This window comes from Lissotriton helveticus, chromosome 3_1 (genome assembly GCF_964261635.1).
Source record: "Lissotriton helveticus chromosome 3_1, aLisHel1.1, whole genome shotgun sequence".
NCBI classification, from domain to species: domain Eukaryota; kingdom Metazoa; phylum Chordata; class Amphibia; order Caudata; family Salamandridae; genus Lissotriton; species Lissotriton helveticus.
The window spans coordinates 1,366,329,649-1,366,342,477 of NC_136061.1; the positions used below are offsets into that span (position 1 = coordinate 1,366,329,649).

At 46.7% G+C, this 12,829-nt stretch overlaps 1 long non-coding RNA gene across 1 annotated transcript in view; it reads right to left on the reverse strand.

Annotated features, from left to right (window-relative positions):
* Positions 1-11,379: 11,379 nt before the first annotated feature.
* LOC144824978 (uncharacterized) overlaps positions 11,380-12,829 on the reverse strand; it is a 225,015-nt gene continuing 223,565 nt past the window's right edge. The window contains exons 2-3 of the long non-coding RNA XR_013609219.1: positions 12,473-12,604; positions 11,380-11,449 (exon numbers count right to left, since the gene is read on the reverse strand). This is a non-coding gene — a long non-coding RNA (uncharacterized LOC144824978). The remainder of the gene's footprint in view (positions 11,450-12,472; positions 12,605-12,829) is intronic.

Sequence of the window (12,829 nt, forward strand, 5' to 3'; positions counted from 1 at the left end):
GCCATCCAAGATGCACCAACACCAACGAGGAAGGAGGACATTCGGTCGTTTCTAGGAATGGCTGAATTTTACAGTAAGTTCATCTCGCACTTCGCCTCCAAGACCCATCACATAAGGCAGCTTCTGAAAGAGAAGAACGTGTTCAAATGGTCCAAGGAGGAACAAATGGAGTTTGATGCCCTGAAGCAAGAAATCTGCAACGCCGTACCCCTCAAGGGATTTGGCCAAACAGGTCTATCTATACTGACCACTGACGCGAGTGACAAAGGTCTAGGAGCTGTATTGATGCAGAGGTCACAAGAGGGGTAAGTCTCCACGGTCAGCTTTGCCTCAAGGTCACTTGCACCCAACGAAGAAAAATTCAGCGTAATTGACAAAGAAATGCTGGCGGCGGTGTGGGCCATGGAGCGATTTCGACAGCTCTTGTGGGGTTTCAGCTTCCTACTTCGCATGGACCATAAACCCCTTGTGAAAGTTCTCACCTCCAGTGGACATGCCCATGCAACGCCCCGCATAGCCAAGATGACCTTGAGACTACTAGACTATGTATATGAGGTAGAATAGATTCCTGGAAACAAAAACAGAGTAGCTGACTTTCTAAGCAGAGCAGCGGCCATGGAACGGGCGGTAGACCAAGAACCCTCCGGATGGGAAAGCTACATGGTGGCAGTAACGCAAGACCATGAAAGGGTGATCAGCGAAAAGGAATGGGAAGAGGCGTACACCCAAGATGAGGCCTTAGAAGCAGTGAAGGGCTACGTGATGCATGGATGGCCAGACAAGAAATATCTCGACAGCCAATTGGAAAAGTTCTGGGAAGTTCAAGAGGAATTGTCAATTGGAGACAACCCGGTCTTCCTACTGAGAGGGGACAAAGTAGTTCCCCCACAGATCTTGGTGGAACACCTCCTAACAATCCTCCACGAGGGACATCTCGGCATAATGAAAACAAATGCCGGAGCGAAGCAAGCCTACTGGTGGCCTGCCATGGACAGCCAAGTAGAAAGACACGTAAGATCGTGTGAACCATGTAGCAGAGCGGACAAAACTCAGACCCTTTTGAGACCACCCCTGGGCAAATTCGTTGTTCCTTCCAGTCCGTGGGAAATGATATCAGTAGACATTCTAGGACCAATCCTCAATATCAATGGAGTGCCGAAGTATGCCATAGTTTTGGTGGGTCGGTATTCCAAATGGCCGGAAGTGGAAGTTCAAGAGACAGTGGACACAGAAGCAGTGCTGTCTTTTTTGATGTCTACCTTCGTGAGGGAAGGGATCCCCAAGGTGATCACCTGTGACAATGGACCACAGTTTGTGTCTGCGAAATGGGACGCCTTCATGGTCCGGAACGGCATAGGGCAACGGGCGGAGCTGGAAATTTCGCTCCTTGCAATTTAGCACCATGCTGACATATACTGCAGCCGAGCTTACCGCTCTTAAGGGTAAGGATGGTAATTGTTGTACGGTTTTCCCTTGCCGGCCAAAAGGCAAGAGGCGATGTCCAGGCTGTGGTTGGTTACCGGGCAACGCCCATGCTTCGACTCCCTTGGCTTCTCCTACAAAGAGCTCATGTTTGCTCCTGAATACTAGATCTTTGAGCAAACATGCTTTAGCCATTCATGAGCTACTGGTGGAAGCAAGGCCGATCTGTCTATTTCTTACTGAGACATGGCTGGGTGAATGTTCGAGCCCTGACATAGCCGCTGCTATCCCTGCTAATTATGTCATTTTTAGGAAGGATAGGGTGAATGGCAGGGGTGGGGGTGTTGCGATGGTGGTTGATAAGCGCGTTACCTGTTCCATCATTCAAACTGATGAGATCCAGGGGTGCGAGGCCCTGGGGTTTTCGTTATCCATTTCTCCTCACCAATCCTGCGCTGGGTTATTGATCTATAGGCCACCGGGGCCGACGGATTCCTTCCATGCAGAACTTCATGCAGTGGTGTCGGCACTCTGCCTACAAACTGAGCACTGCCTGGTGTTGGGGGATTTTAACATTCACATGGATATAAGGAACGATGCTGACACTATTAAGATCTATGACACTACCTCCCCTCTGGGTCTCTCCCCCTATCTTTCAGTTTCCACGCATAATAACGGTCATACGCTAGATCAAGTTTTCTCCACTATTTCTATTGATAGCTCCTCACCCACACCGGTCTTATGGTCGGACCATTTTTTAGCTAATTTCCAAATTATCCATACTGATAAATGTTCGCGTAACATGTTTAGTCGCCTTCTCCAGGCCTCTCGTACCTATCATCAAGTCACCCCAGAGATGTTAGCACAGGCTTATCTCTCCCACCCCTGCCCGGTGTCTGGCATTTTGGAGAAGGACCTTGATCTCCTGCAGACGTGGTTTGTGGAAAGATTAGATGAACTAGCCCCGGTAACAACTTCCCGCAAGCCCGCCTGCCGGGTTTCTGCTCCTTGGTTCACTGCAGCCTTGTCAGTGAAGCGACGGCAATGTAAGGCAGCTGAAAGGGCGTGGCGGCGCCATTATGACACCACGGCTAAGATGGCATACAGGGTATCCATTAAGTCATATCACAGAGAGATTATGTCAGAGAAGAAAGCTTATTTTTCAGGAAGAATCGAGGCCGCCACTAATACCAGTAAAGAAATGTTTTCAATTGTGAAGGAATTCACTACTCCTAAAATTAGCACGGCTTCATGCGCTCGCTCTGAATCGTGGGTCATCTTATTGGCTGATTTTTTCACCAATAAAATTAAGTCCATCCAGGACTCCTTTCTGCTGTCCGGGGTAGTGGCAGACTCTGGTGCTAGCATTCTTCCCTCTTCTTCTCTGATGGGTGGGGACCCCACTCTTTCGGAATTTCCTCGATTAATCTGTTCAACATCATTGGACCTTCTTACCAAATTAAAATCTGGCTCCCCCCTGGATCCCTGCCCGGACAAGTTACTTGCTAGAATGGCTGAAGTGATTAATCCCTTAATCAATCCCGTGCTTAATCTTTCCCTTAGCACAGGTGTGGTTCCTTCAGCCTGGAAGCAAGCCCTTATTATACCGCTCCTGAAAAAGCCTAATTTGGATCCGGTGGTCCATGCCAATTATAGACCTATTTCTCTCCTGCCAGCCTTTGCCAAGGTTGTTGAGAAACATGTTCATTCCTCCCTCTCCAACTTCCTTGAGGTGAATAACATTCTGCACTGCACTCAGTCGGCTTTCCGTGCTAATATGAGCACGGAGACAGCGTTGCTGGAAGTAACGGAGGCAATCAAGGAGGTTTTGGATGCGGGGGGTAAGGCAATGTTGGTGATGCTTGACCTGCCGGCGGCCATCGACACCGTCCCCCACAGTGGTCTCCTCACAAGACTCAGTGAGATCGGTCTGCGGGGGACGGTGTTCAGCTGGTTTAAGTCCTTTCTAGCGGGCCGGCGCCAAACGATCTGGGCCCCTCCGTTCTCTGCCGTTATGCCGCCATTAGAGGTGGGAGTCCCTCAGGGCTCAATTCTGAGCCCAACTCTTTTTAACATCTTTATGGCCCCCCTGGCGGCACTGGCGGAGTCGTTTGGCGCCCAGATTGTGTCATACGCCGATGACACCCAGCTCCTGTTCACTTGTTATAAGGGGTCTAATTTCGATGGGGAGAGCATCAGAGGCTGCCTGGGGGCGGTGGTTAAGTGGTTCCAGCAAAACAGCCTGGAGTGCAACTCGGATAAATCTGAGGTGTTATTTTTCGGATGCCTGTCAGATCCTAGGTGGCAGTCTTGGTGGCCTGTGGACATGTTCCCTCCGTTGGCTGCTTCTTCTATGGCCAAGAACCTTGGAGTAAAGATTGATAATGGTTTATCGTTGAAGCCTCAGATTCTTGGCCTAGTAGGGAAATGTTTTGGCCTCCTTAAGATGCTCCGAAAATTCCTTCCTCTGCTTTCGCAGGTTCATAGGAAAGTTACGGTACAGGCACTAATTGGGTCTCGCCTTGACTATGCCAACGTCCTGTACCTCGGATTGCCAGAGTATTTTCTCCAACGCATGCAAGTAGTCCAAAACTCGGCTGCGCGAGCCGTCTTTGGCCTCCAGCGGAGAGCCAGAGCCTCTGATCTCTTGAAGACACTTCACTGGCTTCCTATCCGGAAACGAATTGTTTTTAAGGCGCTTACTCTTGCCTTTAAGGCTCTCCATGATATCGGTGCGAAATACATCCAAAGACGTTTGACTTTTTACCAACCGTCTAGATCTCTGAGGTCAGCGTCCCTGGCCTTGGCCTCGGTCCCCGTTATCAGGAGAGCGCGGGTAGGAGGCCGGTCTTTTAGACGCCTGGCGCCCCTACTATGGAACACCTTGCCGATGTCTCTGAGAAAGAACGTCAATCTGTTAGCTTTCAGGAAGGATTGTAAAATCATGGCTGTAAAGTCCAGTAGCGCTCATCTCCCATTTGCCTGTTCTCTGTTCCGTGTTAGGTCTGAAGCGCCGGGACACTCCTTGGAGTAGCTGAGCGCTATACAAAACCACCCCTAACATAACATACCATAACATAGAAGTCAAACAAACCCCCATCTACCACCCAGCGGGGAACGGTTTGGTAGAACGATTCAATAGAGTAATAATGGGATCGGTGCAGGCTGCAATCAGCGCTGGACAAGACAGGATGGCGAGGTGCAACAAAATCCTAAAATGGGAAATGCCGGATGAGACAAGTCCACCAAGTGGGGAAAATGGTGAAGAACAGAGAGCAGAAGCGATGGCGGAGGTGGACGGGTCAGTAGATTTAACGTGTTGGGAAGGCAATGAAGACCAACACTACCAGGAGGAAGAGGAAGAAGTCAGAAGGGCCAACTCCCCAACGCCCAGGGGTCAAGGAGGTGACAGGGGCAGTCGAGAACTGAGAACCACAATAGTTAAAGAAGAAGGAAGCCCTGTCAAGACCAATGGTGAACACTCTGACCGGGTGCCAACAAGGACTAGGTCGGGCAGAGCGGTCAAGATCCCCAAGAAATATGAGGACTTCAGCGTGAAGATCAAGTAAGACTGTTTCATTCCCCAGTCCCTACACCCATGCTCTTGGACTGCAGATTATCGTGTTCAGTATGTGTTCTTTGTTAGGGTATTAAAGGGGGGAGATATGTAGCGACGTTCTAGTTGTTAAGGGGGCCGGGCCGCGGGCGGAACCGGAAGTGCGGCCATTTTAGAGAGCCGCGACTCCCGGGCCCATCGGACGCTCTCCCCGGTGCTCATTGTTAATAAACCTGCTGCTCACCTCCATTGGGCTCTATAGTTATTATTTCAGGTGTAAGCAGAACACTACAACAGGGGTTTTTCTTCGCTTAAGGCCGGTAGTGGGAAGATACATGCAACAATATGTAGCCTGTCTGCCTGTTGCCTGATGGGTGATCGCTACATTCAGTTTGTGATCTCTCAGGACATACCAGAGTTGGCAGGGGAGGTAAAGGTTTTTGGAGGTATGCTTACTGAAAATCATTGAAATCTATGTAGCCTCCTGACCTCTTTGAATGCAGACATGATATCTCATCTGCTTGTACAACCCATCCCACCCCGTGTTGCCATGGCTCCTGAATTGTTAGTGTTAATTTTGTCCCACTCAAAACCGTAATATCAGATTTCTCAGGGGTTACCTAGTCCTGCTATGGCCAGCCACATAATACCGTCTTCTGAGGAGGATCCTAATGTTGTGGTGGTAAAAAGTGACCTGGAAGATGGCCTAGAACTTTTGTACCCATACCAGGATCAGTTGTCTGATATTCACTCTGGTTTGGAGGAGCAACTTTATTTATGACTTGGATTTATGCCTTTGGTTTGAACATGTTACTTTCTATTAGACCTTAGTGTAGATTCCTGGACTGCTTAGGTTGAACTATGTTTTTGTATAATTTTTGTCACACCCTTATGTATATAGGTTTATTCCCTGGAATTCTCAACATGTTTTTATATTTTACCCCCTCGCCTTGAAGTTTACCTTTTCTCACAGATTACAGAGACTACTTATTCTAATTTTGCCCAGTCCACAGTACTCCACACATTATTTTTCATAAAGATTATAATAGATGTATTTTGATTTAACAATATAAAAAAGTTTTCTTTGGTTTTTGGGCGTAAGTGGGTATTGAAGAATGTAAATATATTTATTGTGTATGGTTAGCTTAAAACCTTTACAATATACAATGAGATACAATCAATCCATAATATAAAAATAGACAAATCTTAAACGGTATAAAAACAGATTAAAAATAAATAAAATATAAAATTGATGTTCAAATGCCTTCAAATACTAGCAGAGGTCTATTTACATCTAACAACTGTAAGAGGGAGAGGGAGCTTAAGTGTAGCAGCTAATTGTTCATTGGACTCGGCTTCCTGAGGAGCTACCTCAGGGCTTAGACCTTTTATATGCAAGATGGATACATTTCATCAATTGGATGTTTAGGGACGTATTTTCTGGGTTAAGCATATTTAAGAATAAATAATATAATATCTAGGTTCATTGTGAAATCTGGAGGGATATCGATGGTGTTTGAAATTTGCTTCATGGTTTTCCACATGGCTACAAATGCATGAAACCTTAAAATATTTTAGGTTAGTTTTTATTGTTTCATTTGAAAAGATGATTACAGAGTTTTTAACAAATTTAGATTTGTGAATGATGCATAGAAAATGTATTATAACTGTGTTTGAGTTAGAGAGTTGTAAAATGAATATTGTTTTGGGAACAATTTTTTCCGGGTTGGTGGTTGCTAGCATCTACACATATGCAATACTGATTGTGGTGCTGCTTGTATTGGTGATTGTCAAAACCCTTTTAAGAAGGCAGATGCAAACAGGAGCTACTGTGCCCAACTGTGGGGGCTGAGGTCTTTTACTCCTGATTTTCTAAGGCCTGGCCTACTATGGTCCTGAGTAACTGGGCTAAGTACCACCCCTTTCAACACTTGGGTCTGAGTTGTAGCGCGGCTTGAGCAGTTCAAGGCTCTTTGAGGGGGAGATTGGTTTGAGGAATACACTAACACAAGAATCTAAGTACAAACAATAACCACACACGGTGATTGTCTATTCAAATATTTGTTTTTATGGAAAAGCCATTTGTTTATTACAAGCACACAAAGCAAAGAGGCAGCACACCAAATAATAACTACAGTCTCTTAAGGATGGCGCACTTGAATCTTCCTGGCCAGTATTTGCGAGCCTCTCCATCCCCTTCTAGTGCGAATGGTTATTACCCATTTGATACTCAAGGTAACACCCAGATGTGGCCCATGCTAGTTCCCCCGCGCCAAAGTCTAGGTTTGTCTTTAAGATTTAACTTCAACAGCCCCCTGTGCTGAGTTCATCCAAGTCCCTAGCAGGCCTGCTGGTCTTGAACAGTCTTAATGAAGCTGATGGAAGCCAGCAACTGTACGTAGATGGTGCTGCTTCCTGTGCGGCCTCCTTCTGGTGCGTGTGGATCACCAACTAGCGCTGTAGCAGCTGCCCCGACTAGACCAGATGTTTTCCACTTCACTAACTGCGATCCACTCAGCAGGATCCCTGCTGGGTCTCGCTCCTTCCAAGCGCTCCCCTCCACCTCGTAGAGTTCACTGGTTTTCGTAGGTGGGCAGAAGGCTGGTACTCCAAGCTTATGTCAAGTGGTCTTACTTCCTGAGTGATTGCTCTTGTCACTTAAATCCTGGTAAAAGCAGTAGCCCTCTATCTTAACAAGGATAGCACTTGGGGCGCCCCTCACAGGCCTCCCAGGTCAATAATACAGCATTACCATGAGACAGTCCTAAATTATGGCACACATGAAAGAACCATTTTTTCTCATGACCAAAAATCATTACCAGCGGTCCAGATATCAATGCAGCTGGGCCACTCAGGGCAGGTGTGCATATCTGCCACTGTGAGAAGTTAGCCTGGCATATGATGTCCACTATTCCAGTGGGCACTTTGCACCAGTCTAAACAACCCTTATTGATGGTGGTTGTAAAGTCAACCTTATAGACAAGCTATCCTAGTGGTAGCATGGACCAGCTGTCATAGGCTAAGACTTCAGAGAGCATGTGAAGCAAGCTGTTTTACCAATTACAATCCCTTGAATACCAAATGAAAGGACACCACACAAGGTATATATCAAATATATATGTATTTATTTCTAACACAACCCCTCTGCACTCTTTATGAGGTCAGAGATCGAAGTACATCACAAGTTACTCAATTAGCATACGATAAGTTGCACAAATACGGTTTTGCCCTAGGGGCCTCACAACCCATATACTAAGTAAGTGGTATAAGAATCACTACAGAAATAGTGAATAGGCCTAGGGCCTAGGGAATCGCCGGGGCTACAATGAACAACCAAAGGTTAGGAAGTAGGAGACCCACGGGAGACGCGTGCAGTGTCTAAACACAGTCGCGAGTTACCATTGACTTATAATGGAGAACGAAGAAGTTACAAAGTTACTGTTTTAGGGCACTTCCGGATGGACTACAACAAAACCCCTTTAGACTAGGACACTTCGAGAGTCAAGACCCACGGGAGCACCGGAGTCGATGCTTTCAATGGAGATCTGCAATGAAGTGCTGCAGGCGGCCAGAGGAAGAATGTCTGGGTGGATTCAAGGGTGGATCGAGGAACTGAAGAACCTGAAAGCAGAGGGGACAGAGTCTGGGTCACTAGCCAGTGACCAGGAAGGAACCAGGAAGAAACCAGGTGATCGCGATGATCTCAGGTGAAGAGGTGAAGCTGGTCTCTGCAGCCACGAGGACCAGGAGGCATCGACGACAACCAGGGGCTGGATTCGAGCTGTCCCACGAAGGATCTAGTTGACTGCGGTGTCGGTATCTGGACTGGACCCAACAAGCCTTGGCTAACGCAATCCACACAGGAAGTGAAGATGGGCTTCGGGTCAGACCAGCAAGGTCTGGGGAGCTTCTCCTTTGCAGGGAAGCTGGAGCAAGCCTGGAGCAACCAGGAACGCAGTTTGGTTTCAAAGGTTTGTCTTCAGGGGGCTCACTAGGACGCGTTGAGCTGAAATGCAAGAGAGGGCCCCACGTGGCACTCGTGGAGTGTGGAGGGCTGAGCTTCGGTGCAAAGGGCGCTCGGGTCTTGGGCTTCTTTTACCCCAATGCACAACTGCGAGGGTACCTCGGTAGTCGAGCTGTTAGCAAAATGCAGGATGTCCAGGGTGTCCGGTCCCAAGTCTCTCGTGTCCGCCACGGGTCTCAGCTTTGCTGAGTATGTGGGTCGGAGTCAGAGAAGTCTGGAAGTCCAGTTCCTGTGTCGCTGAGTCTTCAGGTTCCGTCGGGAGGGTCAACAAAGCAGACCAGCAAGTTACTGATGGTGCCTATTTGCACATGGTGGTCACTCCTTGACCACAAGGGTGATGTCTTCAGTCTTCTAGTCAAAATAGAACATCGAAGGTCCAAGAGTTTGTCTCAAAGTTTTATTCCAGGATAATCTAAAGTCCTGGGGGCACAGCTCCTATCTTTATACTGATGTTAGGGGCTGGATTACCTGCTAGGTCCCTCCTATGGGTGGACCTGGGAAGGGGGTGATTACACCCCTTTCCCTTTGTCCACTTGTCCAGTTTCACGCCAGAGCGGGGCTGGAGTGCCCCAGCAACTGGTTTGAACCGTCTATGCATGGAGCACCTTGTGTGCCCTAGGCAGTGTCTAGTTTTGCAGCCCTCCCTGCTCCAATACACTAAAAGCCTTTCTGGGGAGGTGCTAGCACCTCCCAAGGCAGGAAATCTATTGTTCTGGCCTCCCCTGCCGGAGTTTCGTCCAGCAGCAGGAGGTCAGACTCGGGTCTGTGGCAGCAGCATCCATTTTGTGATGCTGAGGCTCTGTTTAACTTTAACCGGGTAAAGCAGTAACTTACATGTCTTTTCTCTCTATAAGGGTGGAATGCTACCCCCGCTGCCAGAATTGATGGGGGGGGGGGTAGTATTCCAAAGTGTTTGAAACCTTACACGACATGTTTTAATAAAGCCAAACCAAAGAACCAAAGTTAGCATTAACCGCGAGGATTATAATGCACTTAAGCGTATATGGTATCATAGAACAGCTATAAGGAGATGGTTCCGAAAGCTGCAGAGGGGCTCTGCTCATGCTAGGGCACCCTCTCACATAAAACCAAGCACTCTGCCTCCAGAATTGTCGAGGCCTACCATAGGAGTGACTTATAGGTGCATATGTGTCTATATATATTGGTAGATATAGGTATACTATATCTAAGTAAGGGGTGATTACACCACCTTACCCAAGATGAGTGATCAGCCTGTGGTGTCAGTTTGGATGGCCAGCCAGGGGTGGCATAATACATGCTGCAGCCCTTGGTAGGTCTTGGATGCACCTATGCCCTAGGTACCTATGGTACACTATACAGGGGCTCACAAAGGTGACCCAATACCCAATCAGGTAAGTGCCTAAAGTACATGGTATCACTTTAGAGAGAGAACAGCTGGGCTGTGGGTCTGATTAGCAGGCCCACAGCCACACTAGAGTCGAAAAACCAGAAAATCACTGCAAAAAGTGGGGGTGACCATAGGAAGCAGACCCTACTCTCCTACAGCCACCATGCAAGAAACCTTCTGCCACAAAAGTGGTGTTAGTGATGATGTTTGTTTCTGTGGTGATGATGGTTGAGATGGTTGGGTGTGTGATGATCTTACTTGTAGTGATTGCGGGTAACGCAGAGGTAGTTGAGGTGGAAGGTTTGTAGGTGTTGGAAGTGGATTCACGTATGTGTGTGTGTGTGTGGTGAAGGTCTCTTAGGTTGTGGTGTCTCTATTAAATCCTGTGAATAAATTGGCTATGCAGATTTACATTAGCACTCTTTGCTTCTGCCATCTTCATGGACATGGCAAGTTGCCTTGCACTCATTTACCTCAAACTACAAAGATATTCATGGAGGTACCTTTGCCATTTCGTGGTAACATTTTACAATGTTGCAGAGTTGCAAAATGTATCCTCCTAGAGGACTGGATTTGGCTATCCAATTCCTTGCCAGCTTCATAGCCATCTGACATGGCCAATAGGTTGTCTATCACGAAGAAGGTTGGAATCAGGGACATTGTTGTGGGGGGGGGGGTTGATGAAGGGGGAAGAGCTTGTCCTCACCAGGAGTGTCCTCTCCCACAGGTGATTGGGGAATCTGGAGATGCACCTGCATCGAAGAAGTGTGTAGGAACATCAAAAGAGACACCTATAGGTTGAGCGCTGTATGATGGTGAGTATTGCATAGACGGGACAAACACTCATGGCTATTTAGCCTATGACCAGAGTCTAGCAATCCTCATGAGAGACCTTGGAGGAAGACCACTGGCAGGACGTGACTTTTATTATCTTCTTTCTGCAGGTACTTGGGACATTTAGCCTAACAATGATATGTTGACACCTGCCTGAAGAAAGATGGGGCTCTCACCTGCAGTGCTCGTCACCCTCTGCTTGTGGATGGGCCAGCATCATTGTCAGACTCAATTTCCCAAGTACCTGCAAGAAGAAGATGATACAGGTTGAAATACATTAGACGAGGTTTGTGATCAGTACTTCAGCAGACTTATATATTTCACAAAGAAATCACACTTTTGGGGATACCGGAATACCTTTTCTTCACAGCAGGAAGAGAATCGATTTTGCAGGCAGGTGCTCCGAGTTGGGCCCCGTAGCCCTTGTTTTGCATTACACAAGGAACTGGGTCTAGATTATGTAGAAGATCGTATAAAGCTTGCACCCTGGCTGAACTATATTAGAAATATGGGCAACTGTCTGGGTCGTAAGGAAATATTATCGTCTCCACAGCTATTGAATAAAAGGGTGGTGGACTGGGTCAAAAAGGAGTTTAAGGTATTGGCTATTGCTAACAGGGAATCTAAATCCGAGTGTGATTGTGTTATAGTTCAGACATGACAGGGCTTAGAGCCTTAACTCACCCAATTTAACAACGTATGGGAGAGTTCGCTCGTAACTAGATTTAGGCGGGGCACCTTTAGGTGTAATATTTGTTTCCCGTTGGGCCAGTTTGATGCAAATAGTATCTTTGCATGCCCGTGTAATTATACTTGTCCTCATACTCTGTTGCACTTTACTTTGTTCTGCAAACTTTACAGACTTTTTAGGAGAAGATTTTTATTATCTATTTTAAAAAAACAGGGTTTTTTAAAGTACAGGCCAGCCTTTTACTTTCTTTGCATGGTAGCTGATGCCATGGTGTGGCCTGCGGTTGGGAGCTTTTTTTAAAAAAAACTCAATATGTTGACGTAATTGTGTTAATTTTTAATGTTTTATGTTTTTATGACTTTGCTTTTACTTATCTACTGTAATCTGATAGCATATTTTAAGCTATGCTTTTATTTGCTCTTTTACGGTTATCTTTTTTAATAACTGAATAAAGATAAATGATTGATTGCTTGAGAAATCACACTTTATTTTAGTAACATGAGAGCATAAATAAAGATAAGAAAGTAAGAGTTGACCCCTGCATGGAATTACTACATATATACAATGACAACTCACTTGCTCCAGCCAAGGATGCTTTCTTTGAGGATGGACCTCTTGACATAAGTGCTGGAACCACTGTCCTTGAAGTTGGTGTGGGAGGGAGTACCCGAGGGAGACAGCTGGAAAACACATGCACTCTTGTAAGTGCTTAAACAAAAAGAAAAACAAGCCCATTAAAATGGATCAGTGAAGAGCACTCTGCTCCAGCGAGGTACAAACACAAGATGAGCAAGGAATGGCACACACACACTAATGAATGAGAAGCAAGCAAATGAGAGTGACACTCAAGCCAAACAATAGTAAGCAATGGGCGATCTCTAATCCCAGGTAAACTAAAATTTCATTTCGCAATAAACAGCACATGCGCTGACT